General features: G+C 34.9%; 1 pseudogene; it reads left to right on the top strand.

The window, feature by feature from the left end:
* Window positions 1-679: 679 nt before the first annotated feature.
* On the top strand, window positions 680-1,730 carry LOC109371661 (histone-lysine N-methyltransferase SETMAR-like; annotated as a pseudogene).
* Window positions 1,731-8,189: the final 6,459 nt, after the last annotated feature.

Below are 8,189 nucleotides of genomic sequence, written 5' to 3'. Positions count from 1 at the left end.
ATTTTTATGTCCTGGAAGTATTTAGAAATAAAGTTTGATATCTTCTATCCATATGTAAATGACTCAAACATTTTATATAATTTTATGTCTAATACATTTTTTTGAATAATGAAATAAAATTCTCACCATAAAATGAGGGTTAACATACAGCAGATTGACAGTGAACACAATCTAAAGATCAATGACCCGGATTCTTGTATAGCATTGTCATAGATGATACTGTGGAGTTAAGTGTGACAATTCATTTCCATTCTATTATTCCTGGGTTGTTGTGGAGACAGAAGAAGCCAGTGTTAACATCGGTCACTGCTTAAAGAATTTCCATCGTTCTTTGGTCACAAAATATGTTCATTTCCACAGGGCGGAAAATAGCAGTAACGATAGATCATCGTACTCACATGAGAAACAAATTGCCTGCTTTCCCATTGATAGGACACAAGTGGACAGATAAAAGCCCCTTATTATGAAAAGTTTTAGTTTTGAGCCAAAGAGAACAATACATTAGGTTGGTGCAAATGTAATTGTGATTTTTTGAATTGTTGCAATTTGCCTTTGATATTGGAATACATTCTTAAATAAATGTGGTTATGTTTTACATCATTTTATTGCACATTTCTCACTTTATGTTTTTTTGCTAATGACTTATTACTTGCTGTTTATTTTATACGTATTTTAGACTATGGAAATGATGTTAGACAAAAAGCAAATTCTAACGATTTTTTTATTCAAGTTCAAAATGGGTCATAAAGCAGCAGAAACAACTTGCAACATCAACAATGTGTGTTGGCCCAGGAACTGCTAACGCACGTATAGTGCAATGGTGATTCACAAAGTTTTGCAAAGGAAATGAGAGCCTTGAAGATGAGGAGCAGAGGGGCCAGCCATCAGAAGCTGACAATGACCAATTGAGAGGAATCATTGAAGCTGATCCTCTTACACCTACACGAGAAGTTACAAAAGAACTCAATGTCAACCATTCTATGGTCGTTCGACATGTGACGCAAATTGGAAAGGTGAAAAAGCTTGGTAAGTGGGTGCCTTGAGCTGACCACAAAAAAAAGAAAAAATCGTCAGTTTGAAGTGTCGTCTTCTCTTAGGTCTAGGCAACAGCAACGAACCATTTCTTGATCAGATTGTGACCTGCAATGAAAAGTGGATTTTATACGACAACCGGTGATGACCAGCTCAGTGGTTGGACCCAGAAGAATCTCCAAAGCATTTCCCAAAGCCAAACTTGCACCAAAAAAAGCTCATGGTCACTGTCTGGTAGTCTGCTGCCAGTCTGATCCACTACAGCTTTCTGAATCCTGGCGAAACCATTACATCTGAGAAGTATGCTCAGCAAATCGATTAGATGTGTCGAAAACTGCAATGCCTGCAGCCGGCTTGGTCAACAGAAAGGACCCAATTCTTCTCCATGTCAATGCCTGACCATCCCTCGTACAACTAATGCTTCAAAAGTTGAACAAATTGGGCTATGAAGTTCTGTTTCATCCACCATATTCACCTGATCTCTCTCGCCAATTCATTACCACTTCTTCCAGCATCTCGATGACTTTTTGCAGGAAAAACACTTCCACAACCAGCAGGATGCAGAAAATGCTTTCCAAGAGTTCACGGAATCCTGAAGCATGGATTTTTATGCTACAGGAATAAACAAGCTTATTTCTCATTGTCAAAAATGTGTTGACTGTAATAGTTCCTGTTTTGATTTACAAAGATGTGTTTGAGCCTAGTTATAATGATTTAAAATTCACAGTCCAAAACCGGAATTACTTTTGCACCAACCTGATATTAAACAATTCTTTAAGGGGAAAAATACATTTGCATTTATAATTAAAACTGTACCATGATTTTATCCTTCTTTTTACCCAGATGGATCATGAGAAAGCAAAATGGTCATTTGCTTACAAAAAAAACCAAAAAAAAACAGCAAAAACAAAAACAAAAAAAACATGTGATTATTTCCAATAATGTCTTTTCTGATGCTTACACTAAAATTTATAATCCTAGGTCTCTAGAATCAACATCACATTTGAGGTAATTTCATCTCCAGTGATTTGTTCTTAACATTTTTTTGCTTTTTTTGAAGAGCAGGTTATCAGACTATATGTACTTACAATGCATCATTTGTTTTCCTTAAGAAAATCTCATGATTTATGATTAGTACTTTATAGCAGATTTGGTCGATATTCTTACTGTAAATCTATTAAAATATAATTTTTGCCTATAAAAATACTGAATAAAGATACACATCTATCCTGGGTGGAACATCAGTAGCATTATAAAATGTACACTGAGCATACATTATGTGTAAAGCACTTTACATGTAGAAACCCATTTATCTCTTGATATGTGTGCCTTCTACTTATATTCCTGTTTTATAAATTAAAACACTAAATATTTGTTTCTAATAACTTGACACTTTAAAACTCAACAATTAGAAAACAATATAATGTTTAAATTGGACAAAAAAAATGAACAAACACTTGAGAAAATAAGATATATATAGTTAGTGGTTAGCAATTGTTCAACCTCATTAGTCTTCAGGAAAATGCAAATTAAAACCACAATGTGCTAACACTTCACATTTATTCAAATAGCCAAAAAAGTAAATAAATAAAAGACTGACCATAGCAAATGACAAGGAACAAGGCAACAGAAATCCACATTCATTGGGAATGCAAAAATGATGTTGATACTTTGTAAAACATTTTGAGAGATTATTTTGAATTTAAACATGTATAGACTTGCCATTTACTCAGGAGCTCTACTTCTAAGTATTTACTGAACTCAATGGAAAACTTACATGCACACAAAATCCTACATGTGCTTTTAGCTATATAACCATTATCACCAAAAACTTAAAACTCAAGATTTATTTTGACATGTGAATGAATAAACTGTAATACATTCATCCAGTGGAATACTAATACTGAAGAAGATATTATTTTGAGCAAACATTTAAAAATAAGTGTTAAGTGTCTGGGAGTAGTTTACAGAATTTCCAAGAGAGTCAGAGAATCAGTGCAGTTTTGGAGTGAGAGGCAGGGCACACAAACAGGAATTAAATCCAATCTACAGGTCTTCAGTGAAGACCGCTACTCTCTGCCACTGGGAAATGTTACAAATATGGAAGGTGGAATGCTGGAAAAGGGACTGGAGTCATAAAACAATATGGGGAAGCTTCTTAAGTAATAAAGCAAGAAATAACAAGGTATTAAATTATGGAAATGCTAAAGGATTCCTATATCTAAAATTAGTTGCTAGTATGACTTGGATAATCTAACATGTAACTTAAATATGCAAAACTTTAATGGAACTCATCAACCTGTATCTAACAGGCAGCTGCTGTTAGATATGTATAGTGTTTTAAGAATTTTATTAGGTCATTGCCATTTAAAGATTAGGAGATTTCAATTAAGGCTTCAGGGGAACCTACAGGCGAGGACAAGCACTCCTCTGCCACAAAGCACTCACAGTTTGCTTTATTCATTGGTGTTATTCGCATAGTCTTTCTAACCTAACATAATTGAAATCTGGGATCCTGGACATTACTTTTTCTAAGAGAACCAGAAGAATAGCAACTTTTTCCAAATGGATTCTTTATGTTTATTACATGTTAGAAAATATTTGGATCCTAAACATAAGAGGTCTGACAATTAAGTTTGCGAACTTGTTGCAACGATGTTGCTAACCTTTACTGATATCAGAGGGATTATTCATTATGATTTTGTACCAACTGGACAAACAGTTAACCAAGTTTACTATTTGAAAGTGCTGAAAAGGCTGCGTGAAAAAGTTAGATGGCCTGAACTTTTCGCCAACAATTCATAGCTCTTACATCACGACAATGCACCAGCTCTCAAGACACTGTCTGTGAGGGAGTTTTTAGCCAGTCAACAAATTACTGTACTGGAACACCCTTCCTACTCACCTGATGTGGCCCCAATGACTTCTTTCTCTTCCCGAAGATAAAGGAAATATTGAAAGGAAGACATTTTGATGACATTCAGGACATCAAGGGTAATAACGACAACAGCTCTGATGGCCATTCCAGAAAAAGAGTTCCAAAATTGCTTTGAAGGGTAGACTAAGGCACTGGAATCAGTGTATAGCTTTTCAAGGGGAATACTTCAAAGGTGACTGTAGTGATATTGAGCAATGGGGTATATAGTACTTTTCCTAGGATGACTTCGCGAACTTAGTTGTCAGACCTATAACTGAACATGGGATAGATGTTCAATAAAACTGGGTCTGTTCATAACTGAGTCCATGAGTTCATTGCTAATTTCTCCACAACATGTCTTACTATCTGCCCTATTATCCAGGATTTTCCTTTTGTATACTTGTATATGTATTGCTTGCAAGTATGACTTTAGTAATGGTACCTTTGTTCCCAACTAAACGACACACATCAGAAAGTATAGCTCAGCTATCATTTTCACGAAATGTCGAAATATAATAGTTTGTCTACTGAGTTATGTATGTTCAGCAATGTGCATTTTACTGCCTGCTGTACATATAAATATGTATTATTTCCATTTAACTATTCTTTAACACTAAAGTTCATAAGCAAGAACGTAGTATTTGCTTTTTTTCATGGCTTGGCCTTGCTTTGATAATTTAGGCAAATGCATATTTTTCTTAAATCACTATTTTTGTGTAAATTCTCATTTGACAAGATCATCTTTAAAAATGCAATTCTGGCTACAATGCCTACTATACTTTTCAACTTTTGCTCCAAAGAGGATTAGGAATGGGATTAAGTGAAATTGCAACCAAACTGGAAGCCAAAATCATATACTGTGGAAAATATCACAAAGAGGAACCCTTGAGACCATTGAGAATTATTCAATCCTGAGCTTGAGTGTAGAAGTTCATGTATCTATAAATGAAACCAAAGTGAATTTGAGCCACAATATCTATGAATTATGTACTAATAAAGTTGTGTGATAATTTTACATGTTCTCTGGATACCAGGAACATACAGGTATATAATTAGAGTTGGATAACATGTAAGTTCTATGATTTTTCAACATAATCAGAAAATGCATTATAAACTACATCAAAAAATGAAATTGCATGCCAGGTTTATTTTTAATAGTTCTGAATAATACACATAAATACTTACCCTCCTGTATTTTCTCTGTGAAATTTAGAATAATGCACAAGTAATGGAACTATACTTAAATTTGCCCCAAATAGTGGCAAATTTAATCATACTGGTATATTGATCTCATTTTATTTTCCATAGTTTTTTAACATCCTATGTTGACTACCATTGTGCTGATGCTTTAAAAAATCTTTAATATAGTTTAATATATTCCTAATTATGGAAAAATATTTCTGAATATACATAAAAAGCAGTCTATCAGGGAATATATCACCATGTTTACAATAGTTACATCTATCACAATATATTATATTCCCTTAATTTTTCTTTTTTTTTCTGAGTGTTCTAACTCATCTGTGTTAAAATTATATTGCTTTTGATGTAGGAAAAAAGGAATTATAACATTCTCAATATTTTGCAAATAATGTGCGGTCCTTCTATGGGCAGTGCCTACATTCCAGCCACTTATATACATTGTTAATAATTTGTAAAGCTACTTCTGGAAATGAACTTGCCATGTAGCTCATTAATGTGGTTTTCATAATAAAATCCCTTTTGGGGGGTCTTGTTTTCTCAACAAACCCAACTTTCAAAGCAGCAGCCTGTGAGGTTAGGATGCCTTCCAATATGTCAGCCATGTATTGGGAAAACACACTTGGCCATTATAAAATATTTTAACAATTCAATCAGACAGATGGAGGTCATTTGGGACAGATGGCCTTGCCTTACTATCTATATTTGATATCTTCCCAAAAATCGACAACCCCTTTCAATTTACACATATAAAAACCTATCATTTAGTGTATACAATTTCTTTATGTTCTGCTTTCATTGCCACTTGAAGATGTTATGATATGCAAATGTTTGGTCCATTAATGTATTTGTTTCTCCTCAGAAATCTCTATGTTATGAAGAGGATCAAATATGCGTAGCATGAAAACCTTCAGGCAATGACTTCAGAAACTCAAGAACATTACGTATCACCAAAGAAGACTCACCTTCCAGGTAGGTGAATGTTGCTTACTATCTACTCTCTCCTGAAGGTATTTCTTTTTATAATGTAGTTTTTTATGAAAACACCCATGGTTCGAGAGTTTGCATTTCGTTTTCTAAAAGAAGTAGTTATTGGCATATAATAAATGTCTTTGGATTTAAAGTCAGAATTTCTAAGATTCAATTCAGGCTCTTCAGTTTATGCTCTTAGGACTGAATCTGTCATCTGAAGGAAGACTGAGTTATGAAAGTAAACACCCTCTTATGAGTGGATCAAATCATTTATCTATTAATAGTAGTACAGAATGCAATTTTTATTCACATCGATACTTATTTACAGGAAGGTGCGTCAGTTGAGATGTGTATACAATGTGACTTTTGAAGCACACTCATGTACATCCGTGTGTGTGTATGTTCTAAGGTTTATACACCTGTTTTATCTGTCCTTTATCTGGATTTTTCATGGCACATATGAGCTTGGTTTAATATTATGTAAATAAGGTAGATTATGTGAAAATACATGTGTGTATGCACATATTATTGTAAATATATAATATATAATATTTTAAAACTTAATGAAATTGAATTTATAATGTTACTTGGACTAATAATAAAATTTTAAGGTTTTCTAATGATGACTCTGGGTTTTTAGGTGTCTGACAATTTTAATATTTTGACTTTTAATGTTTTCCCATAGAGAATTTTGCATATGATATTAGGGACCCTGTCTCATTTGTTTTAGCTTTCATATGACCCAACAACCAGGAACTTACGCACCGCACGCTAAGTCCTGTCACTAAGTAGCATTGGCTCCAGTGTAATATCACATTGTACAACTCAAGAAATTCACAGACTGTGACTGTCTCAAAACCTACTTCTAGGCATGTATGTTGCCTCTTTCAATATCTGTCTCCTTAACAGACTGCCATAGATGGGTGGTTTCTCCTAAGATGTTCCTGATTTCCCAATGTCAAGCTCAGGTCTGGTTTCTTAGATATGTAAATAGCACAGTCACACAGGGCCCAAGAGGGCAACACACTCAGGGTTTAATTCTCTGCAGTCACTGTCTTTAAATTCTTATTAACTTTATCTTTGAACTTGTCCTTTTTTTTAAAATTTGTACTTTCTAAGTGATGTTCACTGAGACAAATGGTGTATTTTCCAGGGTCTAGGAGTGTTAACTCCATTGTTGTCACACCTCCACGTTACCTCTTCATCTGCCTGGCTAGGCTGTCCGTCTCATCCCTCTCTCCTTGGTGAACTGGCCTCACTACTCTCTTTCCCTGTCCCTGCCCTCACTCAGGAACATTTGCTTGCTTCTAGTCTCAGTGGTGTGGGAAGGTTCTGGATCAGGTGTTTGCAATATCCTTGGACGTGGCCCAGCCACAGTGGCTTGGGTCAGAAAGTCTGTGGGAAAGGGGGGTGACTGACTTGACTTCTGTGGACCCAGCTGAAACACAGTTTGTCAGCCCTCATGTCCAAGCTTGTCAGCAGGGCCCCCAGGCACCTGTGAGAGTCTGCACTCAGCCCCCAAATATTTACTATACATGCTCAAGGGAACACTCCCTCAGCCTGCTCTGTTCCTACAGAGACCCTCTCTTTCTCTTTCCAGCCTTCTTATGTAGCATGTGTTTCTCCACTCTAGACAGTTTGAGACACCGTCTATAGATAAACCAAGAAATACAAATTGCGTGATTTTGGTAATTCCATATATGAACTAAATGCTCTAGCATTTGCATTCAGAAATGGTATTCTACAGTATAATGGTGAATGGTAACATCCATGCTAAGTACATGTTGAAGCTTTTTCCTTTAATAAAGGAAAATATTATATAGCAAATTTAAAAAAGAAATGTGACAAATTGTGAATGAGCAAGACGACAGAAGAAAGGAAGAGCTTTATATTGTACTACCATTACTGACAGGGGGCCCTGAATTTTTCTATTGTCCTGGGCCTCAAAACACATGCAGCTGGGCCTACTTAGGGCGAAAGTTTGAGTTATTTCTCTCTGTTAATATATATATATATATATATATATATATATATATATATATATATATATATATATATATAAAGATTT

This window comes from Hipposideros armiger, unplaced genomic scaffold, assembly GCF_001890085.2.
Source record: "Hipposideros armiger isolate ML-2016 unplaced genomic scaffold, ASM189008v1 scaffold_583, whole genome shotgun sequence".
Taxonomy (NCBI): Eukaryota; Metazoa; Chordata; class Mammalia; order Chiroptera; family Hipposideridae; genus Hipposideros; species Hipposideros armiger.
This window is presented reverse-complemented; position numbering and strand designations above follow the sequence as displayed.